A 27,459-nucleotide genomic window follows, 5' to 3' on the forward strand; every position below is an offset into this window, starting at 1 on the left:
TTTCATTTCCGCGAAAGAAACACGTGATGCAAGGATCGCAAGCACTGGATCCAAGCAAAGGGTATGGAGCACAAGCGAAGGGTTCACGGCGGAGGCCCAACATCTGGAGCATTAACACTCGCGCCACAAAAAGAAAAAGCGAGGAAATAAGCGTTGATACCTCTGTCGGAGAACTCAGAGTTGCGCACCTGAACACAGAAAGGACGGTGCACAAAACGAAAGGGAAGGGAGCATGCACGCGAGGGTCCAAACGAGCGCTCGCTGTAGCGCCTCGTCGTCGCTCCGCCGGTCGCAATCTTGTAATCGACGCTCTGCGGGTTCGGAGGATTAAAAAAAAAAAAGAGCCAAAATGAAGCAATCGGTGGAGGCAGCAGCTAATGCAGGGAAGCGCTTTCCCGTTGCTTCGGAAACCTGCAGCGGGAGCGTGCGCTGCTCAGTCTGGTCACGATCCACGGAAGCGGCATGCGGCAAGCCGCTACACGAACCGATGGGCGGACCGCCCGCCCGCGCAGCCGTTCCGCTTCGTGGAGTGGCGTCCGGGGAACGCTGCGGCTTTCTCCCTTGCACTCGTGCTGCCTGCGCCGCGAGCAGGGCAACTCTTGGGCCTCCTCACCTTGATTGAGGCATCTCGAGAGCGCCACTTGCAAAAGAGTCGTCCTTGTAAAAGTTACCCCCTACGACTACTTATTTCGACTTTTTAACTGCGAGAGTGGTTACATCGCAACTCGCTTGCCCTGACGGGCATCTGGGTAGTCACTAAAGGCTACATCACTCTCTCTCTCTCTTCTCTCTCTCTGCATCTACGGCCTTTGAGTGCGTGTATATCCATGTCGTGCATTCAAGAGGCATAGTAACGCAGCGATCGGGTTTTTGTCGCGATTCAATGCCTACTCCCTGCGAACGCACGCATGATATCAGCCCCCCAAAACATTCACGCAAATCAGAGACTACAGAAATCATGAATGCGCTTAGTTTGCAGCACTTGAACGAAGCAATTTTTCTTCCACATGACTTACTTTATGCAAACTTGTCACCTTGCTTAACGCGACACAAGAAAGTTCAGCAAGACATATCGACACGTGCACTTCAGCTGTACATAAAAGGGCGTTTCTTTTTATTTCATTTTGCTAGCTAATAATGCGCTTACGCCGCCAGGAGTCGTATCCAAGCCCATTTTCAAGCTCGTTAGGTTTATTTCGAGTAAATCTTTTCTTCCCAGCTTTTTCTTTTGCCGCTGAACGTTTCATTATTTATCGCCACTGAACATCTGCATTAAATAGCGCACTTATCGGTGTGTTCGTTTCTAATTTTATTGCCCTACAACGAAGCGCGTTAAATACTTTGCTCCTAAAATGTATTTACATCAGGCTTATCTGGACGAGGCTGCCGTCGCTTGTTCTCTCTCGTTGAGACAACTTACTCAGTGAGAGAATATATGCTCGCGCAACTTCTCTCCGCAGAGCCCACGCTTAAGTATCTACCGTGCATGAAGCTACAAGTGGGAAAGCCGAGTCAGACTTTTCACCCACCTTAACACTCGACTTCCTGAACTGCCATCTGACATCACACAGCTGATCGTGACGTCACGAGGGAACAAGCTGGACAGAGAGGCGCGAATCACGAAGGCGCGCCTCTGGGTACAGAGGAACAGGAAGGCTGCGGCTTGCGGCGCTATGCAGCAGAGGCACAAATTTGCGGGAAAAAAGGAAGGAGGCGCAAAGCGCGTCTAACAGGGTGCGTTTTTATCTGACAAGGTGAAAAAAATATTTGCACCCAAAGCCTTAAGATTCTGCCTGGCTACTTACATCTCAAGCGCGTGTCGGGACCAACCACCGTTTGGACCAACTACACGTGGCATAGTGGGGGCGCCAGTTTAACTGCAAGTTAAAATTTTTTCGTTCTTTATAACGAGGGCGATTTGGTAAATTGAATTTTGTGATAATATTTGTGCAGTGAAATAAATTACCCTGATGCACTAATCTTACTACAACTGCAGCGTCAAAGTTACGCAATACAGCTTTCACACCCCGCCAGCAATTTTGGGACTTTTCGCATTGATTAGATAATTCCCTGAGCTTGCTTGAACGACAAGATAGAATGGTAGGCTGCGCCACAGAACAGACACAAGCGATCAGGAATGGTAGAAAGCCAAAGAGAAAATAAAATTTTTTTTGCCCTTTCAGCCCTGGATTTTTTAAATTTTGATCACAGAATTTTTTCTCTGTTCTATACAACGTCTAAAGCCCCTTAACCACGTAGTAAATTTTAAAACACCTTCTGCAAGTATTAATTGATTCACAGGTATGGATTAAAAATTGGACATCAGGGCTCAGTGGGTGTGAAATGCAAAAGTATTAGCACAATTCACAACAAAAAAGTAAACGAAAAATTTCTTATTTTGCAGTGTAGAGAGCGCTTAAGAAGTTTTTTTTTTTACTTTGTAAGAGATAGATGGATCATGCAGTTGCCGCACAAGATGCCGCTGTCTCCTTTTCACTTTGCGTTTTATATCATTTCTCCTCGTTCTTGTCGCTGACAGGCGCGTGTTCCAGCTGATATTACGTCACGTCAACGACACACATGTTCAAAACTTGCGTAGCCTTCCTGGAAGGCGACTGTCGACAAGATGAAGGCTTTCCCCAAATCTCTAACGCCCTCTTCTACTGAGCATACGAGGGGAGGGAGCAAGGGGTGTCGTTAAGCATACGTATACGAAGACAGTCAACAGTCACATGAACCAAGGAGCTCAGGGCAATGTTGTTATTTTTTTACTTTAATTTTGATCAGTGGTAAATTATTGGTGTAAGTATATTATCGCTGAAATATAATTAAATAGAGAGCAGAAGAAAAAACCACATGCCGCCGGTGGGATACGAACCCACCACCTACCAATGTCGCGTCCGGTGCTTCAGTAACGCTCAGCGCGGCGCCTGCAGCTTATCTACGTTTCTAGCTTGCGTGAAGAACAGTGCGTCTGGCTAGCGCCCGTTTCAAAACCAGCTGTTTTCTATAGAAGAATTCATGAACTTGCAGATAATCAGTTGTGAATGCATCTTGAGTAAATGCTCTTCTCTGCAGACGACAAGAAATTCCCTCTCATCCGTAGGTTTACGCGGCGCGGCTATATCTCGGTCTAGGAGAAAGCAGGAGCTGTTGAGGACGCCGGATACCCGTTCTCAGGAACAAGTAGCCACACGCGCTGCATTTCGCCTACTGTTGAGGTTGTGTCACAAGTGCTGCACGAGCCGCGGTAAGCGAGTTTTAATGTAAGTGTCCCGGTCGCTTCTTGCGGCTCTCTGTGTAAGCTCACAGTAGGGGGAGAGCGGTAGAAAAAACAAATAAGAGCGCAAGGCCAAGCGCGCATTTTACTCCCACTCTTCCTTAGCTCCGGTTGCTGTTCGCTGACATCTGCATTGTTATTTCGATGCTCGACATCAAATTTCAACTTCTACGGCAGCGAAAATTTCTATTTCCAATTAATCAAAAAGCCCATGTTAAGATTTCTTCTATTGGACGCGAGGAATACTCATGTCAGCAGTCCAACAAATTCATCAATGTAAGTGCATCCGTAAAAAGACTAGCAGAAGCTCCTCTACAAAAATAACCTATCTACTCTCAATGATCCATTCTTGTTGACAGCGCGTTAAAGCACAAGGACAGAAGAAACACAGAGGACGACGTCACAGGCGCTGAAATTCAACTTTATTCAAGAATAATCGAAACACTGCATATATACCCATGACAGAGACGCCACCAAGCGGCGAAACTTTTATGCGCTCCTGGAAACAGAGAAGATAAGGCAGGTGGGGCAAAATGACAAAGGCTAAAAAACCGAAAAATTTTGAACAGAGCAGGAAAAAGCAGAGCAAGAAGATGCAAAAAAACTTTACCAAGTCAGTTGAAAGAAACACTCCGACACGTGAAGATAGGCTGAGGGAACACAAGAACGATTTATCTGGTACTTCACTCAGGAATCTGCCCGCCCACTGCCGAAACTGTGACCCACAAAATCCATGCCATCCTTTGTTCGAAAAAGCCACTGTGATAAAAAGCACAGGAACAAGTTGACACGTGAAATAGTGGAAGCAACCGAGATTGCTAGGCACGAGGGTGAATGTGTAAGTGCACCCTCGGTTTCATTGTCGAAAAAAGAGTTAATCTTTCTATCGGGGCCTGTTTGAAGTAGTAATGGTTTTACAAAGGAGTTAAACAAAAAATTTTTTCCCACTATTCTCTCCTTTTCGCTTTTAATGTTTTTATCACCTCATCTTTTAGCTTTAGCCGTGTTTTTTGTTGCCTTCATCTTTCATACTCCTCCCAGTTTTTTATCGTTTTTCTATCCAGTGCATTTTATCTTCTGTGTTTAGCCGCGTTAATTGTAGGCTTCACCTGTATCGTTAAATTTTCGTTTGCCTATCCAATCACCACTGTGCTTTTTCATTGTTGGTTTTTGCTTGTCACTATGCTTTTCTTTTTCGCCACGTTTGATTTTTGTTTTACGCGTACATTTTGGTTCAACGTTTTCGGGAACCGTCTTCAAAATTCTGTATGTCATCTGCGCCACTATCTTCACGTGTCGGAGTGTTTCTTTCAACTGACTTGGTAGTTTTTTTGCATCTTCTTGCTCTGCTTTTTCCTGCTCTGTTCAAAATTTTTCGGTTTTTTAGCCTTTGTCATTTTGCCCCACCTGCCTTATCTTCTCTGTTTCCACGAGCGCATAAAACTTTCGCCGCTTGGTGGCGTCTCTGTCATGGGTATATATGCAGTGCTTCGATGATTCTTGAATAAAGTTGAAGTTCAGCGCCTGTGACGTCGTCCTCTGTGTTTCTTCTGTCCTTGTGCTTTAACGCGCTGTCAACAAGAATGGATCATTAACAACTAGCCCGGCAATCTGTCCTATTCTCTCAATGACCACCGCTCGCAACCGTTGAGCCCTGCTGGTGTCAAAATAGCTCATTTCAAAAACGTGTTGCAGCGCAGCCCCAAAGCGTTCAATAATATTTACAGCGCGGATATAGGCATGCATACGCGTTTCACAAAAAAATATAAAAATCATTTTAGAAAAGGAATTGTTAGTGCGATACGAGTCTACAAATTTGCTGTACTTCGTCTTCTTCACACGTGCCTACCATGCTGCTGCTTCTTCTTCCTTAGAACGCACAGTTCAATGGAAATGGGTGGGCAGTGATGCCGATAGCAGCAGGGATACCAGAGGAACTATCTTGTTAAAAATTAGCAGTATTTTATTCCGTTACTGGTGGCACGAGCGGGATATTTGTGTTCTGGTGTCAATTGCGCCACTGCAGCCAAAGCAGTTCCTCAGTTTTCCTCTTGACTTGCACGTTTGCTTCCACGATTAGCAGGAGTGTCGCTCCGCCACTGTCACGGTGGTATCGTTAGATGTTGTTTTAACGAGCGTAGAGATTAAGAAGCACCGCAAACCAAAAGCACGAAATCAAATACCGCCAGAGTCCGCTGGCAAAGATGCGTTGCAGCATTCCTCACTCCCATCGCACACCACCATCATCGTGATGGACAACCTCGTGTTCCTGGTCCCAGCGCGGATGGCCAAAGATATAATCCTGAAAATGACCACTCCGTGCTCGTGGAACCGGCGTGTCCGTGGCCAGTTCACACCTGGAGCTCACCGCTGTCATTATGAAGGTGACCATTTCGTGCTTTTCGGCCAAGCACGTACGGCAACGTCGCGCCAGTTCCTCGCCACCATGAAAGAGATGACCTCGTGCTTCTGGTGCCAGTGCAACTGTGGCCATATTGCGCCGGTCACTCACCGCCATTGTCTGGAAGGTAATCGCCTCGTGCTCCTGGTTCCTATGAGCACGCGTCCATGCCGGCCTCGGCGCGCACCACCATCATGAAAATGACGGTCTCGTACTCCTGGTCCTGGCGGGTGTGGCTATTGTCTAATTTCTGATAATATTGCGTAAGTTTTCGAAACACGTTGTACGGATTAAAAGATAGTTTCGGCCATTTTTGACTCTTTTTTCGCGCTCTTTTAGGACTGATTGCATCATTTGAATGCTGTCTGTAGCTGTTGGGAGAAACACAGCGCTGGTGTTCAGAAGCTGTGGTGTTTTCCTCTTGAGCACGAGGTGGCGGGTTGGATACTGTCAGTGACGGTCGCCTTTTGATAGAGGCAAAATGTAAAATGGCTAGTGCTGTTCCGGAATTTAAGTCAATAATAATAATGATTGGTTTTGGGGGAAAGGAAATGGCGCATTATCTGTCTCATATATCGTTTGACACCTGAACCGCGCCATAAGAGAAGGGATAATGGAGGGACTGAGAGAAGAAAGGAAGAAGGAGATGCCGTAGTGGAGGGCTCCGGAATAATTTCGACCACCTGGGGATCTTTATTGTGCACTGACATCGCACAGCACACGGGTGCCTTAGCGTTTTGCCTCCATAAAAACGAATCCGCCGCATGCAAAGAATTGCAGCTGGTCAAGGTTAATCCTCCACTACGGCGAAACTTTTTTTTGCCTCCCTTCTCCATCCCTTTCCCCATGGCGCTGTTGGGGTGTTCAACGCGAGGAAGTTACTGTGCCTTTTCTTTGCCCACAGCAGCCCACTTACAACCGCCGCGGATATAGTAAACTCTCGGTTATCACGAACGAGGGCGGCGCTACCGTGAAAATATAGGCATGTATTAGGGTAATGGCAACGCATCTCAAATAGAACGAACAACTATGGCTGCAGAGCTCGTTATAGCGAAGGAGGAGGCGACGTAAACTTGCCCCTGTAGTCGAAAAACTCGCGCCTCCAGCAAGTGCACCCGATCGCGGCGGCTGCGTTTTTATGGAGGAAAAACGCTAAGGCGCCCGTGTGCTGTGCGATGTCAGTGCACGTTAAAGATCCCCAGGTGGTCGAAATTATTCCGGAGCCCTCCACTACGGCACCTCTCTCTTCCGTTCTTTTTTCAATTCCTCCTTTACCCTTCGCTTACGGCGCGGTTCAGGTGTCCAACGATATATGAGACAGATACTGCGCCATTTCCTTTCCATCCAAAACCAATTAATCCAACCAGCTATTGCGAAAACCCAAGAGCGTCTTTCATTCCCCGTTACGCCACCCCGCTGAGAACATAGGGACCATCCCCCCAAAAAAATATAAGAAAAGGCGCAATTGAAACTGTATATCACCGCCGGCCTTGCTGGAACATCTCGTCATGTGGTATGCGACTTCTGCTCAATAGGCTGTCGACTTTTTCTGCTGTTGACGTGAGTACAGAGCCCGCAGACAATAGTGCAGCTTACATATTCTGTGTCGACGCATACACTACGCTGCCTTGGTCGCTGCTGGGCCCAGGAACGACTGATGACGCAGTCGAAAGCCAAGGGGATCAGACTTGTATTTCTTTCAACGCGTCTCCGATGCACAACTAGTCGGATGTCTCATGGAATGACTTCGTTGGTGCGGATGCCAGCATCCCAGACACGAGCTCTAACGAAGCTATGCTATTCTACGGCGTCCCTCTTAGCCTGTGTCGTTCTGGGAGGTTAAACCACCATAAATTTACCCCTAAACTATTCTGCTTTAAGTAAGAGCATTTCCCGACCTGCAGTAATTTGACTAATGTAGCTGAACTGCCGCCAGCTATCGTGAACGCTTCACCTGCGATTAGTTATACATTTTAACGAGCTACTGAAGCTGATTGCTGCCTGAAGACAATCGGACATCGTCTCGCCAAAGAGATTCAACAACACAGATTTTCAAAACTTGCATAGCCTTCCTGGAAGGCGAATGTCGACAAGATGAACGCTTTCCCCTAATCTGTAGCGCCCTCTTCTACTAAGCAGGCGAGGGGACGGAAGTAAGGGGGCTCGTTATGCATACATTCGAAGAAACCCTGTAAACGGTCACTGATACCAAGGAGCACAGGGGAATGTTTCTACTTTTTTTTACATTTAGTGTTGATCAATACTAAATTAATGATGTAAGTATAATATCGCGTAAATTTAATGAGTAAGAAAGCAGAAGAAAAACAACCACTTGTCGCTGGTGGGATACGAACCCACTATCTCCGAATTTTGTGTCCGGTGCTCTTCATGACGCTCTTTTCAGTAACGCTCAGCGCGTCGCCCAGTACATCTAAGTTTCTTGCTTGCGCGAAGCAAAATGCGTCTGGCTATAATTATAATAATAATAATAATTGGTTTTGGGGGAAAGGAAATGGCGCAGTATCTGTCTCATATATCGTTGGACGCCTGAACCGCGCCGTAAGGGAAAGGATAAAGGAGGGAGTGAAAGAAAAAAGGAAGAAAGAGGTGCCGTTGTGAAGGGCTCCGGAATAATTTCGACCACCTGGGGATCTTTAACGTGCGCTCACATCGCACAGCACACGGGCGCCTTAGCGTTTTGCCTCCATAAAAACGCAGCCGCCGTGGTCGGGTTCGAACCCGGAAACTCCGGATCAGTAGCCGAGCGCGCTAACCACTGAGCCACCGCGGCGGGTCGCCTGGCTACCGCCAGACGCATTTTGCCTGTTTTTAAACCAGCTGTTTTCTATAGAAGAATTCATGAACTTGCAGATAATCTGTGGTGAATGCATCTTGAGTAAATGCTCTTCTCGGCAGACGACAAGAAATTCCCTCTCATCCGTAGGTTTACGCGGCGCGGCTATATCTCGGTCTAGGAGAAAGCAGAAGCTGTTGAGGACGCCGGATACCCGTTCTCGGGAAAAAGTAGCCACACGCGCTGCATTTCGCCTACTGTTGAGGTTGTGTCACAAGTGCTGCACGAGCCGCGGTAAGCGAGTTTTAATGTAGGTGTCCCGGTCGCTTCCTGCGGCTCTCTGTGTATGCTCACAGGAGGGGGAGAGCGGTAGAAAAAGTAAATATGACCGCAAGGTGAGGCGTCCATTTACTCTCACTGTTCCTTAGCTCTGGTTGCTGCTCACTAACACCTGCATTGTTATTTCGAGGCTCGATATCAAACTTTAGCTTCTACGGCAGCGAAAACTTCTCTTTCCAATTCATCACAAAGCTGATGTTAAGATTTCGTCTATTGGACGCGAGGAATATTCATGTCAGCAGTATAAGTGCATCCGCAAAGACTAGCAGAAGTTCCTTTAGAAAGACTACCTCTCTTCACTTAATGGCCACCGCTCGCCACCGTTGAGCCTTGCTGGTGTCGAAATGGCTCATATCAAAAACGTGTTGCAGCGCAGCGCCAACGCATTCAATAATATTTGCAACGTGGATATAGGCTTGCATAGGCGTTTCACTGAAATATAAAACTCTTTTTAGAATAGGAATTGTTAGTGCGATACGAATCTACAAATTTGCTGCACTTCGTCTTCTTCACACGTGCCTACCATGCTGTTCATTCTTCTTTTTTAGACCGCACAGTTAAATTCAAACGGGTGAGCAGTGAGGCCGATAGCAGCAGGGATACCAGAGGAACTATCTTGTTCAAAATTAATAGTATTTTTTGTATTACTGGTGGCACGAGCGGGATATTTGTGTTCTGGTGTCAATTGCGCCACCGCAGTCAAAGCAGTTCCTCAGTTTTCCTCTTGAACTGCACGTTTGCTTCCAGGATTAACAGGAGTGTCGCTTCTCCACTGTCACGGCGGTATCGTGAGATGTGGTTTTAACCACCGTAGAGATTAAGAAGCACAGCAAGCCAAAAGCACGAAATAAAATACCGCCAGAGTCTGCTGGCAAAGATCACCGAGGTTCATCAAGCGTACATCCTTTCAGCTGATTCTGACGAAGAGAAGGAAGAAGAAAGCTCGGTCCGCTCTCGTGCAACACGCGGCATACGTGCCTTCAAATTGCGTTCGAAGCACCCAGCGCATGCGCCCTCTCTACTTCAGAACACCAAGGCCTCCATCATTGTTCCTTCGCAGCGAGACGAAAACACCGAACGAAGTTGCTCTATCCTGCTGCGCAGCCAAGCGTAGCGCGATTGCTTCTCAGCTCGCTTCTCAACCGAAACTGACGCCGTCGGGCTTCGGAGAGGGCGACAACCGATCTTGGCGCAGCTGTGCAACCGTTCTGGCTGGAATCCTGCACGGCGTGTCTGCCCAAGGCTGTGACAACTGGCGCAGAGGCCCTGGTCTGCTGGAAGCTGCCCTACTGTTTCCTGCTCTCCGTTCGTTTCCCCGATGGTGGCAGAAGTTTGGAGGCCAGTATGCGCCAGTGGTCGAGCCAGGGATTCGAAGCCGGCCACAGCGTTGTCATCGTCCACGCCGACTGCGTTGCAGCATTCGTCACTCCCATCGCGCACCACCATCATCGTGATGGACGACCTCGTGTTCCTGGTCCCAGCGCGGATGGCCATGCCACACCGATTGGCCAAAGATATAATCCTGAAAATGACCACTCCGTGCTCGTGGTACCGGCGTGTCCGTGGCCAGTTCACACCTGGAGCTCACCGCTGTCATTATGAAGGGGACCATTTCGTGCTCTTCGGCCAAGCACGTACGGCAACGTCGCGCCAGTTGCTCGCCACCATGAAGGAGACGACCTCGTGCTTCCGGTGCCATTGCAACTGTGGCCATATTGCCCCGGTCACTCACCGCCATTGTCTGGAAGGTAATCGCCTCGTGCTCCTGGTTCCAATGAGCACGCGTCCATGCCGGCCTGGGCACGCACCACCATCGTGAAAATGACGGTCTCGTACTCCTGGTCCTGGCGGGCGTGGCCATCTCTTCCTGGACTGGAACCACCGACATCGTGAAGGTGACGGCCGCGTGCTCCTGGACGTCTAATCCACTCTGCTTCGACGTCGGTCGACGGCACGCGCTATCTTGACTGCATCGGTAGGAAGCGTTTGTCTCATTTTCGTTGTTTTTGGAAGACATCAATCGACGGGAGGATGAAGGCGCACATTTTTTAATGTTAAGTGCATTAAAGAGGGCAATCGCTCTCAAGGATCCGCCCTCGATAGGTAGTGGACTTCGGTAGATAAACGTTTTGATATTGTCTAGTTTCCGATGACATTGTGTAAGTTTTCAAAATGCGTTGTACGGATTAAAAGATAGTTTCGGCCATTTTTGACTCTTCTTTCGCGCTCTTTTAAGACTGATCGCTTAGTTTGAATGCTGTCTGTAGCTGTTGAGAGAAACACAGCGCTGGTGTTCAGAATACGTGGTGTTTTTCTTTTGAGCACGAGGTGGCGGGTTGGATACTGTCAGTGACAGCCGCCTTGTAGTGGATGCAAAATGTAAAATGGTTAGTCTTGTTCCAGAATTTAAGTTAATAATAATAATAATTGGTTTTGGGGGAAAGGAAATGGCGCAGTATCTGTCTCATATATCTTTGGACACCTGAACCGCGCCGTAACGGAAGGGATAAGGAGGGAGTGAAAGAAGAAAGGTAGAATAGGTGCCGTAGTGCAGGGCTCCGGAATAATTTCGTCCTCCTGTGGATCTTTAACGTGCACTGACATCGCACAGCACACGGGCGCCTTAGCGTTTTGCCTTCATAAAAACGCAGCCGACGCGTGCAAATAATTGCACCTGGTCGAAGTTAATCCTCCACTACGGCGACACTCTTTTTTTTTGCCTCCCTTCTCCATCGCTTTCCCCATGGCACGGTTGGGGTAATCAACGCGAGGAAGTTACTGCGCCTTTTATTTGCGCGCAGCAGCCGACTTATAACGGCCACGGATGTAGCAAACGCTCGATTATTACGAACGAGGTCGGCGCTACCGTGAAAATATAGGCATGCATTAAGGCAATGGCAACGCATCTCAGATAGAACGAACTGTGGCCGCACAGCTGATTATAACGAACGAGGAGGCGCCGTAAGCTTGCCCCTGTAGTCGAAAAACTCGCGCTTCCAGCAAGTGGGAAGATCCAAGAGCGTCTCTCATTCCCAGTGACACCACCCAGCAGAGAACATGGCGACCATCCTCCCCCACCACCCCACTCATACCAAAAAACGTAAGAAAAGGCGCAATTGAAACTGCATATATCCGCCGGCCAAGCTCGCGCCGATGGCCTGCGAGTCAATCGTCTCATCTGTGCCGGGTGCGCAAGGCATGTAAATTAGAGGGAGAAGCGTGGTGGGCAGAAGACAGGGGAATATGGAAAGCGAAGCTAGTTTGCGCACGGTCGGGATCAGCCAACGCTATGCTGGAACATTTGGTCGCATCGTATGCGACTCCGCCCTTATGAAAATGGTCTATAGATTGTCTCTAGACTTTTTATAGACTCTACAGACGCCTTTTGACATTGATTTTTTTCAATAGATTGTCTATAGAGAATCTATAGACTAGAGTCTATAACCGCCCTAATTTCCTTTTGTCTATAGATGGTCCATAGACTACCTATAGACTGAAGTCTATAACCGCATCAATTTCCTTTTGTCTATAGATGGTCCATAGACTAATATCTATAGACTAAAATCTATAACAGACATTATTTTCCTTTGTCTATATTCAGTCAATAGATGATATGTCTCTATTCAGTCAATAGATTATCTACAGACTAAAGTCTAAAGCAGCCTTAATTTCTTTCCGTCTATAGGTGGTCCATAGACTATCTATATACTAAAGTTTGTAGCCGCCTTAGTTTTCTTCTCTCTATAGATGGTCCATTGAATATCTGTAGACTAGTCTGTAACAGACAAACGCTTTCATTGTCTATAGACGATCAATAGATTATCTATAGACTGAAGTCTATAACTGCCTTATTTCCTTTTGCGCATATAAAGTCTATGGACCATCTATGAGACCAAAGTCTATAGTAGACTTAATTTTCTTTTGCCTATAGACCTCCTTCACCCCGCGACGTCACGAAGATGCGGTGGTGCTGATGTCAGCAGCGACTTCCGCATGGTAGGCAAAACTGCTACGGCAAGCCGGTGCCTACCGCAGCTGCTGCAGCTACCGGCGGCTGCATATCATGCAGCAGCATGTATTCATCAGCTGCGTCACTGTTCTATCCACGTAGTAGCATAAAAGGAAATTTAAATTAGCCCCGATAGGCTTCTCGCGATAAATACCGCATTAGTAAACTGGCTAACGGGGAATGGGCCGCGGTACTAAAGCGCGAAGCCTGGGAGTCGATCGGCACTGCCACACAATGTACTTAATAGCATGCAAGTTACTGCGTTCATTCACCTGAACATCAGCATAGTACGCTTATAACTGCGCAAGGAAAAAAAGCACGTAATGTAGCTGCGCACGCATTTATCACCTTGAGCCGGTGTGCTCGGGGCTCCCGCCGGCAGGTTCACTCGCCCCCAAGGAATGCGTTGTTTTGTTAATAGCACAGCATGTTTTAATGGAACGTTTTATGGCATTCGATATTTACTATAAAGTGTTTCTTAATATGACAGACGTAATTATTGGATTCGAGTAGAAAGAAGTCTGCTAAGTTCATGCGCGGTCACGTTAGCGTACCTTAAGTGTGCTAAAAGCCACACGCTTTTTCATTGCATCATGCATGTGTAATGTTTCATGATGTAGTCCATGAGCGTGAAGCTAGTTTGGAAAGAAGCAGCCGCAGGCGTGCTACTAAAAGACGTGTCGAGATTGAGAGGGGGCGCGACAATGAAAAGTGTTTTCGTTATTTATGCACGCGATATGAAACTAAATTTGGTGCAAATATGAAATTGCTACGCTAGTTTCAGTTATGCCTTTTATTTTTAGCTATACCTGGTGCAATTCTTGGGTAATTATAATTAACACCCTCGTCAAGTCACCTCAAGGTCTTAACTAATTGAGTAGAAAGTGCGCAAATTTTTTATGCCAGCATGTTCACAAAGCCCTGTTCTGTATATGACGCTATTACTTATTATTTTTAGATGATCATGTATTTATGCATGCATTGTTACGTGAAAACTTTTCTTACAAAAATAACTAACATAATACTGCACGTGTAGGAAAAAAATCTAGAGATAAATTACACTCCTCAACGTCTCAGGAATCGTTTGCGACAAATAGAACCATTTTATTTTCATGCGTTACGAAATTACGAAGGTGTGAGTGATGCCAATAGCAGAAAATGTTAAAGGTCAGAAAACGAACCTCATAATTAACGTTTATTAATTTCCTCGTTTTTGGCCTCTTCGCTTCCGCTTTGGTAAAAGAAATGCGGCCCTGAACTCAAAGAAAGCCTCAAAGGAATTACGTCACAATTTTCGACGACACCGCATCTCGAAAGCGTACTTTATAAGTTTCTAGTGAATATTTTGCTATAATTTTTCGTCACGAAACAGAACACCACAGGGCAAAGAAATGAAATTGCAGAAATCAAAATTTTTCACCAAATCGACCAGTTTAACAAGGGGAGAAGTCGGTCTGGCTGGTGCGTGATCCTGCGGACAAAAACAGCGCTTAAGTGGGACAGCTAGAGGAGAATAAGGACACGACGCTGTCCCAACTTTTCGCACAGCACGACACCTACGTATGTCAACAGACGGTGAGCGCACGTCTGCTCCGCCGAAAAATCGCCAGCACATCCTCTCACTACTGTCCCGAAGCAAAATCATTCTTGCTAGAGCAGAGTGTCAAAAACTTCCTATTTTATTCAATGCCTAGCGTAGAATTCAACGGCAGAAACGCTTTCTGTTTACTACTAACCATATATACAGTACACAGTGGCGAACTATTTCTCTGAATACGCCGCACGTGGCCAACGCGAGCTCGTGTACTTCAAGAAATTACTATGCTGTAAACATCAACCATTGCTGTGATTTGCAGAAACTGAAAACGCGCCTACAAGCCTGAAAACTCGCGCTCAACACCTCTCCGCGGCGACACTCCCTGGCCTTTTGCCTACCACGAGCCCGCTAGCGACTGCAGCGCCACCTTGTTTGTTTACAAACATGCAGGAGGTCTATAGGCGGTCAATAGATTTTCTATAGAATAAAGTCTATACCTGCTGTATCTCCCTTTGTCCATAGACAATCTATAGACCATCTATAGACTAAAGCTTATAACCGCCATAATTTCCTTTTGTCTATACACAATCTATAAACCATCAATAGACTAGTCTATAACCGGCTTAGCAGCCATTTGTCTATAGACGACCTATAGACAATTTATAGACCAAAATCTATAACCGCCTTATTTCCTATCGTCTATAGACAATCTTTAGACTACGTATAGACTATTGTCTATAGACCTATTGCCTATTGTTTATAACAATCCTAATTTTATCTAACAATGTATACACTGCCTTTCGACTATGTCCATAAAATATCCATTTCTTTTCGCACTGCATGCTGAGTAGAACTGCATTGGGCCGCCGCGGTGGTTAAGTGGTTATGGCGCTCGGCTGCTGACCCGAAACACGCGGGTTCGTTGCCAGCCGCGGCGGTCGAATTTCGATGAGGGCGAAATTCTTGAGGCCCGTGTAGTGTGCGATGTCAGTGCACGTTAAAGAACCCCAGGCGGTCGAAATTTCCGGAGCCCTTCACTACGGCGTCCCTCATTCCCTGAGTTGGCTTGGGACGTTATACCCCCCCGAACCAAACTGCATCGGGTGACCGCAACTATTGTCAGAGTCCTCCGCTTCCTTTGCAATTTCAAGAATAAAAAAATATTGTCCAACGGTAATGCAATACCTCCCTGTATATTGTTTTTAGAAGCTTTGAAGAGCTAATTTTCCTTAAACCGCGACGCATATTGAGAATATAATTCAATAATCTTTAATGCTGACAGGTAGAGCGAGGAAAGGCACCCATTTCTGAAATAAGGGTGCTGCAGACTGTACTACATAAAACGAACACGCTCTCCCTTAAAGGAATCGCTCGAGAATATACCATCACATCGTTCTATCGTTACTGTCCAACGCGCTTAATTAAGATGCATTTCATCAGTGACTACATTTATTTCTCCTTAAAACCTCCTGTAAAATAAGGGGGAATAACGGGGCTGAGAATTCAAGGACGTGGCCATCTCTCAGAAACATAATTAGAAGAGTCTCAATGATCATGGTTCTCTGTGGAATTAAGATATGCCATCTATGCCTTTGCAGTTTACATTCACGTGAAAAAGTGCTGCGACTCAACAATCAGAAACCCAGTATATTTTCGTTCTTCGCCGAGCAACTGCTTCATCGGAGGCGATAACACGCTGTAGTCCATACCGGTTTTCCAAACACGAGCACGCGCCAAAAAGACGTTATGCTATGCAGCATTATAATTATTTGAAAAGGGCGCCACATACTATTCGATGGGGGATGCGGCGCCCATGGACAAAGTAGCAAGGTTTCGGTTTTGGTTTTCGCGAAAGTAATAAGGTTTTTAAAGCGCTTGTGTAGTATTTATGCTTTGAACCAATGGCCCTTTGTGTTCTTGGATGCTAGAGCAAGCTACACTTGGCAAGAGTGCAACCAATATAGACATGACCGTGAAATTGGTTTCTGTTTGACTTTTTACCCATTTTCCCCGGAGGCGGCGGAAAATCATCCGGGCAGCAAACGACTGTGTGCGCCTGTGTGTCGGCGTCGGCGGCGTTTTCTCTCGTGGATTATGTTTTGATTGAAATTCAACTTAATCATCCACTTACGGTAAGTCTACACGATTATTTTTATTCATTTGGTCTCCTTAGCCACTCTAAGCAGTGCTGTGTGTGCAGAGCAGATTATGTGCGCAGCGACAAACTTCCTATCCACGTTTGTAAGCACGTTTGTGTGAGCAGCGGCAGCCGCCATCTTCTCGAATAATGCGCTTACGTCTGTGCCGCTGTCTTTCCAAACGCGCGGAAAGGCACTCGGTGCGAAACCCGGGACGGTAAGCACTCCTCGCGAGCTCTCTGCTGGCTTTTCCGTGTTGACAGGTAGGTGCACAGCCAGAAATATCGCTTAGCCCGTGAGTGAAGGCCGAAATGAAACTATGCGTTGGAGCCGTGTGAGCACGATTTATTTGGCATCTGCGGAAACGCACAATCAAACTCTGAGGTGGATTACATTTATTTTTTATTCTTTGTATTATCGCCTGTCGGGACCATGGAGTGCTGTTCATTGAGAGGTGTGCATTAATTGCTTTTTTGTTGTAGCCGCTCACTCGCTGCGCGTCGTGGCCAGCGACATTTCACCAAATATGTTTTGTAACGCTCTTGACTAGAGCTCGAGGCGTTTGTCAAAGTTGTAGTGAAGCGGCGGTGGAGGAATGCTAATAGAGTGATGGTTGAAAAAAAAGTGGTTGCCGGCGCAAATGGCGAGCGTGTACAAACACCGCGAAGAACCTACGAGCTGCATCCCGTCTCCCCTTTCGTTGCACACGTATGGATTCGTCCATCCCTGTTATCCGAGCCGTTGGACGCCACTGCTGGCCTGCGGGCAATTGATTTCGAAAGCTGAGTAAAGGTCGCCTCGACAAGAGATGGCTTACATTTCGTTCCCAGAGGCTCGTTCATGAACCCCGCTTACGCGTGCGCAAATTTCTCCAGTACCAATTGTGCGAGAAGCAGAGTATGCGTTTCTGATCTCAGAGTGCTACATTACAAAAACGCCAATGTAACTTGGCGCTTATTTGCGCCGCGAATACAATTCTGCTCGCGCTATTTTATTATGGCTGCGCCTTTTGATGAACACGTTAATTGTTTCAATGAAATAATTCTTACTTTGAGCGTGTTCGTTGCTTTCGTTGATTTTTCTATCTGCATTAGGTTAGGGTACCTGCATGCAAGTGTCTCCTTTTTACTGCTCTGTCCGGGCTGCACTTGAAGTAAAAACTTAACTGAATTTGAGATGGTATTTCATCCTTGCAATAATGAGCTTGTTGTCTGAAGCTCACGTATGGTTCTGAAATGGCGCTACTGCAGCCACTATGTGCTGTTTGAGTTTTTCTGGATAATGAGCACAGCATGGAAGTGCTGTAACCCGCTTGTTCCAAAGAGTGCACGCTGGTGTATGAGTATGCTGTTTCGTCTTAGTGTTTCAAGTTGTGGGCGCAAAACCGTGGTGAACTGGTTCGCAGTCTGCCTGGTAGGTTTTGCATGGCTTGTGCCCGTGTGATTATTGGCGTACGTACCAGGCTTCATGCAGGGTATTTTGAAGCGCCTCTTCAATATGGGGTATAAGAATAAATGCTTGAATATTCTCCAGTTGGGATCCTTTTGCAAGGAGCACTGAATGTACGTTTTATGGGGTAGCATTCTCAACAGCTCGTAGCGAGTCAATGATGATAAGTCGCACAAGTTTTCTAAGTATTCTATTCAAATTAATATAAAGGGAATGCATACAGAGGTCAGTATTCGCAGTAGGTATTTAGTATAGAGGTTGAGTGCTGCACGGAATGTGGGTATTAGTTACAATGTTTTATGACAGCCACTTAGAATTTGTCATGGATATTTACTGAAATGATGAATCCGGCGCGATGGCTCAGTGGTTATCGTGTTCTTCAGGTGCTCAAGTTATGCCAAGTCGTCAGTTATGTTATGTAAACCTACATCAAGTTATCGTCACCACTGCAAAGTAGAGACGATAACTTCGAGCATCACATAACCGTCTCTGCCTTTGAGTGCTGCACGGAATGTGGGTATTAGTTACAATGTTTTATGACAGCCACTTAGAATTTGTCATGTATATTTACTGAAATGATGAATCCGGCACGATGGCTCAGTGGTTATCGTGTTCTTCAGGTGCTCAAGCTATGCCAAGTCGTCAGTTATGTTATGTAAAGCTACATCAAGTTATCGTCACCACTGAAAAGTAGACACGATAACTGCGAGCATCACATAACCGTCTCTGCCTTTTGTGCAGATTACCGACTGTGCAGCTGTACATCTCACTGGTCATCGCACGTGCCCTGAAGACGGACGGTAGTCTCGAGCAGCGGACCAGGAAGGCGTGGTCGTCGGTGTCACCCGGAAATCCGGCACAGCATCAACGGTTCACTGTGGGCTATAAAAGAAGATTCCTTCCACTGGGACCTCACTTGGCAGTGGTGACCGTAACTGCGAGCATCATGTAACCAGCTCTTCCTTTGTGCAGGTTTGTGCATAATTATGCCTCACTCTATGTGACTTTGTTTTCCTTTTATGTCGTCGCTGCTGCCAAGTGGATGGGGTTTTTGTAAAAGTTCTGAGCGTACTATAGCTCGTTGTTGTGCTTGCCGTCTTCCACTCACTGATAGCATCTTTGCAACAAGCTCAGAGTGCAAATTTAATTTTCATCGTGGTGCATGTGCGGGAATAACAGAAGAATCTTTCAATGCTAAGCGCGAAGCCAAAAAGAAAGCATGGAAATGTGACTCTTGTCGAGGCAACCACAAGGGCACAAGTACCACAAACAATCCGCAGCATGATTCCAACGTGATACTCAGATTACTGCAGACTGAAACGAAGCTCTCTCTTTCCTTTGTCAAAAAAGTTTGATTCATTTGAGTCGCACATGCAGTTGCTCTCTGATAAGTTTGACGACTTTCAGAACCACCTGACTGTTCAAGAAAAAACTACGAAACAACTAACGAAGCGAGTTGAAGGGCTGGGATCTAACAATGTAGGTAGTGATATAACTCAGCTGAAGCAGGACATAGATGATTTGTAGTGGACGTAGTCGCTTTCTTACCCTAGAGCTTCATATATTGACTGAAACCCAGGATGAGGACTTGCTAAGCAAAGTAAATGAGATTGAAGAAAAGCTGCTAGTTAAGTCTATTACACAAGACGACATTACCGCTGTGCATTACCTACACAGGGCTGAACTGATGAAAACATTGCAAACCTTTTCAACATGCACTTTGTAGAAGTTGGTGCCTCAAATGATATTCATGGTGCATTATCGTGTGAACAATACATGAATATTCAATATCCTCAAGCTGTATTTCTCACTCCAGCTTGCGCCGAATAAGTCCTCAACATTATCATGACGCTGAAGGACAACTGTGCATCAGCCTACGATGATGTGAAAATTTCCCCCGTGAAAGCTGTAGCTGCACTGATAGCTCCAGTCCTTACGTGTATATGCAACTGCATACTTCAAGTAGGTATATTTCCAAACCAAATGAAGCTTGCGCGTGTTCCAGCTATTCATAAACGTGGTGCTTTTGAAGACTTGAACAGCCATAGACCAATGTCAGTGCTTTCAGTCTTTTCAAAAGTTGCTGAACACATAATGAACAAAAGAATTGTCGATTTCCTCACTCTGCATAACTTGATAGTAAACAAGCAGTTTGGATTCAGAAAGAATAAGGCAACTGAAACTGCTTTACTTTATATTAAACAGAAAATTGTTGACAACATTAAGAAATGAAAGCTTACTTTGGGTTTATTTCTTGATTTCAGGAAAGCCTTTGATTCTGTCCATCATGATATATTATTTATAAAGCTACCGTTCTATGGAATCCAAGGTACAGCACATGCCCTGATGGAAAACTGTTTAATTTGTAGGGAGCAATACACCACAATAAAGAGCTCCGAATCCGATCAAGGCACTATTAAATACGGAGTTCCATAGGGATCCATTCTAGGCCCCATATTATTCTTGATATATATGAGTGATATTATAAACACCCCAGGCTGCTTTGAAACGGTATTACATACAGATGACACTAATGTATTTTTTTCAGGTTTCAATGAAAGTTTCGTTTACAGGGAATCAAATGAATGGCTTCACTATTTAGACTTTTGGTTAGCCTTTATTAAACTAGATTTAAAGATAAACCAGACAGAATACCTGATTTTCAAGCCTAAAGGTAGCAATAAAGATAGTGAGTTCAAATTGAAGTTCTGGAATAAAATTATCAACCAGTCTAAGAGGATTTGCTTTCTAGGTGTTATCTTTCATGAAATGTTTCTCTAGAATTCGCACACAGAAGCTCTCCGAATTGAACTTTCACGTGTTTTTGGCATATTAAACAGGTTGCCAGTGAAGCAACAAACTTACTATGCTCTCTTTCATTCACGTTACATATTGTTCCCTGGTATCATCAGACACAACACAAAGAAACCTTGATTAGGTTCACCTTCTGGAAACGCGCTCAATATCTGGTATTCGAAAATTCCAAAAGTAGAACATTGCTTGCCATACTTTAAGGTCTATGACATACTAGAGATCAGTAAGCTATTCAAATATGTTATTTCTGGAAATCGTGCACCAGTATATGTTACACCCTTCAAATTAGAAAGGTTCAATACAAAAAGAAACACGCTCCACATCTCCTTAGGGAAGATAAAATACAGGTGCCCCGACCTCGCACAAACTATGGTGATGTGAGATTATGTATGCAAATAGCAAATTTATTGAATCAATATCCAGCCATCTTTGAATTATTACCAATCTACCCATCACTACCTAAAGAAAACACTAAGACATATGTACCTAATGGAATAATGAGTCAAATAATTTCTTTTGTGTCATGGATGATATTTCGGTGTGTTGTCCGTGTAAATAGTATTCGGGAATCTGTAAACCTTTTTTTTTTCATATGCAGAAGCATGCACACATTCCTCAGGGTTGTCCATTTGTTTTGTTTTGTGTGCTTGCATACATATTGGTTGTTGTACAATGTACTGTACTGCAAATGTGTTCGAATATGCCTATAGTGATTGCCACTGCTGACAGGGGTGGGATGGCCTCATCAGGAAAAATGCCATGCTTTAAGGTCTATGACATACTAGAGATCAGTAAGCTATTCAAATATGTTATTTCTGGAAATCGTGCACCAGTATATGTTACAGCGTTCAAATTAAAAAGGTTCAATACAAAAAGAAACACGCTCCACATCTCCTTAGGGAAGATAAAATACAGGTGCCCCGACCTCGCACAAACTATGGTGATGTGAGATTATGTATGCAAATAGCAAATTTATTGAATCAATATCCAGCCATCTTTGAATTATTACCAATCTACCCATCACTACCTAAAGAAAACACTAAGACATAAGTACCTAATGGAATAATGAGTCAAAGAATTTCTTTTGTGTCATGGATGATATTTCGGTGTGTTGTCTGTGTAAATAGTATTCGGGAATCTGTAAACCTTTTTTTTTTTCATATGCAGAAGCATGCACACATTCCTCAGGGCTGTCCATTTGTTTTGTTTTGTGTGGTTGCATACATATTTGTTGTACAATGTACTGTACTGCAAATGTGTTCGAATATACCTATAGTGATTGCCACTGCTGACAGGGGTGGGATGGCTTTATCAGGAAAAATGCCATTAGCCTTCTCACCCAGGACAAATTTTGTATATTTTTGTCCCAAATAAACTGTATTACTACTACAACCTTAATCATGCAGGTTCGATCCTGGTCTAGCCAGTCGCGTTTCGATACAGGCAAAATGCTAGAGGCCTGTATTCTATGCAATGTCAGTGCACGGTAAGAAACCGCAGGTGGCCGAAATTACTACGCAACCTTTCACTATGGCGCCTCTCATAGCCTGAGTCACCTTGGGTTTTTGGACCACATAAAACCAAACCAAAACATTGACTAGCTTTCTTGAATGGGATAGCCAGGATATATGTACCTTGTGTTGTAAGCACATTTGTAGAGATGGTGTGGGAATTTTTTGTTCAGTTCCTCTTATTTTTTTCCTTCCACTGTACAGGTCAACATGCCCGGATGACTGACTGCAGACAACAGGTCGCAAGATTGCTTCTGAGGAAACTATAGTCGGACCATTACTTTCAACATTTATTTTTATGTGGTGCATTCTTATGGTGCATGTATTGCATATTCCTTGCCTGCATAGCTTGGAAATAAACTAAATTGTAAGTATATTGAGCGTCATGTCATTTGTGAAGACCGTGTGGTGACCTTTTTCAACAGTTGTAGATGACTGTCTATAGGCAGTCTACAGACAATGGTCTATTAAGGTTTTTTAGACAGCTGTATAGGCTGTCTATAGACAAATGTCTACAGCATGGCCAGGCCACATAACTGGAATGTCTATAGACCTATGTCTACTGGACCAGTAGACTTTTGTCTATAGACAGAACCTGGAAGTGTATGGCCTAATTCTATAGATCATCTATAGACTGCCTATAGACCTGTGTCTATTATCAGTAGACATTTGTCTATAGATGGTCTATAGACAGAAGTCTATAGGAAGTCTATGGTCATAAATCTATAAATCTTCTATAGACTGTCTATGGACCTGTGTCTATAGACTGCCTATGGACCTATCTACTTTCAGTAGACTTTTGTCTATGGACTGTCTATAGACAAAACTCTACTAAATGTGTATGGCCATAAGTCTATAGAATGTCTATAGACTGGTCTAAAGGATTTGTCTATAGACTTCTTAGACTAAAGTTCATAGACAGTCTATGGACTGTCTAAAGAAATTTTTGTAAGGGCGGCCCGGTAGACTGTCGTCCTTTTCTGCTGTTACCGTGTGCAGACAGCGCGCAGACAACAAACAGTGCAGCTACATTCTGTGCCAAAGTATGCACTACGCTACCTACGTCGCTGCAGGGACCCAGGAACAGCGGATGACGCTGTCGCATGCCAAGGGGATCAGACTCCTGTGGATTTCGTTCAACGCGTCTCTGATGCATAACTAGTCGGATGTCTCATGGAGCGACTTCGTTGGTGCGGATGCTAGCATCGCAGAGACGAGCTCTAACGAAGCTATGCTATTATACGGCGTTCCTCTTAGCCTGTATCGTTTGGGACGTTAAACCCCCTTAGACCTAAACTACTCTACGCTAAGTAAGAGCATTGCCCGAACTTCAGTAATTTGACTGTGGCTGAACTGCCGCCAGCTATCGTGAACTCATCTGCGATTAGTTATACATATTAACGAGCTACTGAAGCTGATTGTTGCCAGAAGACAATCGGTCATCGTCTCGCCGAAGAGATTCAACAACACACATTTTCAAAACTTGCATAGCCTTCCTGGAAGGCGACTGTCGACAAGATGAACGCTTTCCCCTAATCTGTAACGCCCTCTTCTACTAAGCAGGCGAAGGGACGGAAGTAAGGGGCTCGTTATGCATACATTCGAAGAAAGCCTGTTAACGGTCACTGAAACCAAGGAGCACAGGGGAATGTTTCTACTTTTTTTTACATTTAGTGTTGATCAATACTAAATTAATGGTGTAAGTATAATATTGCGGAAATTTAATGAATAAGAAAGCAGAAGAAAAACAACCACTTGTCGCTGGTGGGATACGAACCCATTATCTCCGAATTTTGTGTCCGGTGCTCTTGATGAAGCTCTTTTCAGTAACGCTCAGCGCGGCGCCCAGTACATCTAAGTTTCTTGCTTGCGCGACGCAAAATGCGTCTGGCTATAATAATAATAATATTAATAAATGGTTTTGGGGGAAAGGAAATGGCGCAGTATCTGTCTCATATATCGTTGGACGCCTGAACCGCGCCGTAAGGGAAGGGATAAAGGATGGAGTGAAAGAAAAAAGGAAGAAAGAGGTGCCGTAGTGGAGGGCTCCGGAATAATTTCGACCACCTGGGTAAAGTGTACTAGAAGAGGGCAGTGGGCTCACTTCCCGTCGTTCCCTGATGCCGTTCATGTCAAGCACGAAAGGTGGCGCCACCAGCAACTTCACTGTAGCTTCGTGCTGGTCGGCGCTGCTCGGTCGCTCACATATATGTACGCGCTGCTTTAATTCCTGAACCTACCTTTATGGGGGAAACGGCTGACGGACGCTCCGTACACGATCTGCAAAGGAATTCATTAGTTAGTGTTTTTATGCCGAAAGGCCGCGGCGCGGCGCTGATGCCAAGCTAGAGGGGAGCGGACTAGGTTTCAACCTATCTTTTTTCAAGCAAGGGGAATTGATTAAACAGACATTACCGGGACTAATATATGCGGACGATATAGTGATAATGGCTGACAACAAGGAAGACCTGCAGAAGTTGTTAGACATATGCAGTACAGAGGGAGATAGATTAGGCTTCAAGTATAGTAAGGAAAAATCTGCAGTCATGACATTTAATGAAGAGGGCGGCGAGCATAGAATACAGGAGTTCGTGCTAAATGTAGTGAATGAGTACAAGTATCTTGGGGTGTGGATAAATAACAGTGTTGAGTATCTGACAGAGCATGAAAAATATGTAATGAATAAAGCTAGTAGGAATGCAGCTGTCATGAAAAATAGGGCACTGTGGAATTACAATAGGTATGAGGTGGTAAGAGGAATCTGGAAAGGGGTGATGGTCCCTAGCCTGACCTTCGGGAATGCGGTCCTGTGTATGAGGCCAGATGTTCAAGCAAGGCTGGAAATTAGGCAACGGGGAGTAGGGAGGTTAGCTTTGGGGGCACATGGCAATACACCAAATCAGGGGGTACAGGGTGATATGGGATGGGCGTCTTTCGAGAGCAGAGAGGCTAGGAGTAAGATAGCATTTGAGGAACGATTGAGAAGGATGGAGGAAAAGCGGTGGGCTAGGAAAGTTTTCAGATACCTGTATATAAAGAATGTTGACACGAAATGGAGAAAGCGAACTAGAAAATTGACAAGCAAATATCTGGACAGCAGTAAGGGGGCAAATCAGCAATTATCGGTTAAGAAAAAGGTTAAAGGAACAAAGAGAGCTTTGTGGAAAACAGGGATGCTGACGAAATCGGCACTAGAAACATACCGGACCTTTAAACAGGAAATTGTCAAAGAAAATATCTATGATAATTGTAGGGGAAGTTCTTTGTTGTTTGAGGCCAGGACTGGAGTTTTGCGGACTAAGACGTATAGAGTCAGGTACCAGGAGATAGACACTTTGTGCATTGCGTGCGGAGAGGAGGAGGAAACAGCTGAACACTTGATACTTTTCTGTAAAGGGCTTCACCCTACAGTGGAAGGCAGCGGGGCTGACTTACCCAAGGCATTGGGGTTTAGGGATAGTGAAGGGAAAGTGGATTTTAAGAGGTTAGAAGTAACCAAGCGAAGGTTATCTGATTGGTGGCTAAAAGCAAGACACGAGTAAAATTTCCCAAGACATGGCTAGGTGGCTTGAGCCACCGCCCGATGTAAAGGGTTCAGCCGTATCCATCCATCCATCCATCCATCCAACCATCCATCCATCCATCCATCCATCCATCCATCCATCTGTAGCGGGCCGTGTCGACCGTGTTCGAGCACGTGCGTGAAGCAAAAATCGTTGACATTTCCGGCGCGCCCGCCAGTGGGAGCTTGGCTGGAGAGTAAGCCCACTGCCCCTTCTAGTACACTTTAACCTGGGGATCTTTAACGTGCGCTGACATCGCACAGCACACGGGCGCCTTAGCGTTTTGCCTCCATAAAAACGCAGCCGCCGCGGTCGGGTTCGAACCTGGAAACTCCGGATCAGTAGCCGAGCGCTCTAACCACTGAGCCACCACGGCGCCCTGCTGAGCCCTGCTGGTGTCAAAATGGCTCATGTCAAAAACGTGTTGCAGCGCAGCCCCAACGCATTCAGTAATATTTACAACGCGGATATAGGCTTGCATGGGCGTTTCACAAAAATATAAAAGTCTTTTTAGAAAAGGAATTGTTAGCACGAGACGAATCTACAAATTTTCTGTACCTCGTCTTCTTCACCCGTGCCTACCATGCTGCTGCCTCTTCTTCCCAAGACCGCACATTTCAATGGAAATGGGTGAGCAGTGATGCCGATAGCAGCAGGAATACCAGAGGAGTGAGTGAAAACATTTATTGATTTCCAAAGGGATTCGCGGATCGAAGGCTCCGTCGTCTTCGTGCTTGTGCCGGCGACTAGAGTCTTCTTTCAGCAAGGGTGGGCCCCTATTCCAAGGCTCCACTGAGTCGTGCTGCACCGGTCGCGTGCTCTATAAAGGCCCTCTGGGCCGTGAGCTCGCTGCTGGTGAGACGGCTCTCCCATTGCTCCGCACTCGGGTGTTTGTGTTTGTGAAATGCCTCGTTACGTTCGCATTCCCATGAGATGTGGTAGAGTGTGGGTATGGCTCCGCACCACGGACAGGTGTCCCTGTATTGCGATGGGTACATTTTGCTTAGTATATATAAATTGGGGAAGGAGTTCGTTTGCAATCTGCGCCAAGCAGTGGCCTCCTCCTTTGTCAGAGCTTTGTGTGGTGGCGGGTATCTAATCCTGACGCCTTTGCATAGGTTTAAAAGTTCTGTGTATCCCCCCTCGCAGGCTTGAAGGTGAAGACCCGGGGCGTGTGACTGCCCGGCTCGGATTGCTTCCCCTCGAGCTAAGCTGTCTGCCCTTTCGTTCCCCTCTATTCCCGCGTGGCCTGGGATCCAAATTAAATTATGTCTGAGTTTTTCCAACCCTGCAGGGGCTACCTCGCCGAGTATCCTAAGGGCCGTTTTGCTGACTCTGCCCTTTGTATAGTTTTTGCACGTTTCTTTCGAATCTGTTAGTATGTTGAGTGGGCGACCGGTTCTGTAGCCTTCTGCTGCCGCCAGCGCGACGGCAATTTCCTCGGCCTCCGCTGCGCCCGCGACTTTTGCTGCGGCGCTCGTTAGCATTCTTCCTTTGCTGTCTACGACTACCAGTGCGGCTGCGTGTTCTGACCCGCACGGGTAGACGGCAGCGTCCGTGTATACTGTGTTTTCTTCCGAGGCTAGCGTTTTCTCTACGTACTCCGCCCTAGCCTTGCGTCGGT

At 45.8% G+C, this 27,459-nt stretch overlaps 1 long non-coding RNA gene across 1 annotated transcript; it reads left to right on the forward strand.

The window, feature by feature from the left end:
* Window positions 1-18,696: 18,696 nt before the first annotated feature.
* On the forward strand, window positions 18,697-22,646 carry LOC144135794 (uncharacterized). The gene is made up of 2 exons (XR_013315554.1): window positions 18,697-18,895; window positions 22,477-22,646. It is a non-coding gene; the product is annotated as an uncharacterized LOC144135794 (long non-coding RNA).
* Window positions 22,647-27,459: the final 4,813 nt, after the last annotated feature.

Source organism: Amblyomma americanum, chromosome 1 (assembly GCF_052857255.1).
Source record: "Amblyomma americanum isolate KBUSLIRL-KWMA chromosome 1, ASM5285725v1, whole genome shotgun sequence".
In the NCBI taxonomy this organism is placed as follows: Eukaryota; Metazoa; Arthropoda; class Arachnida; order Ixodida; family Ixodidae; genus Amblyomma; species Amblyomma americanum.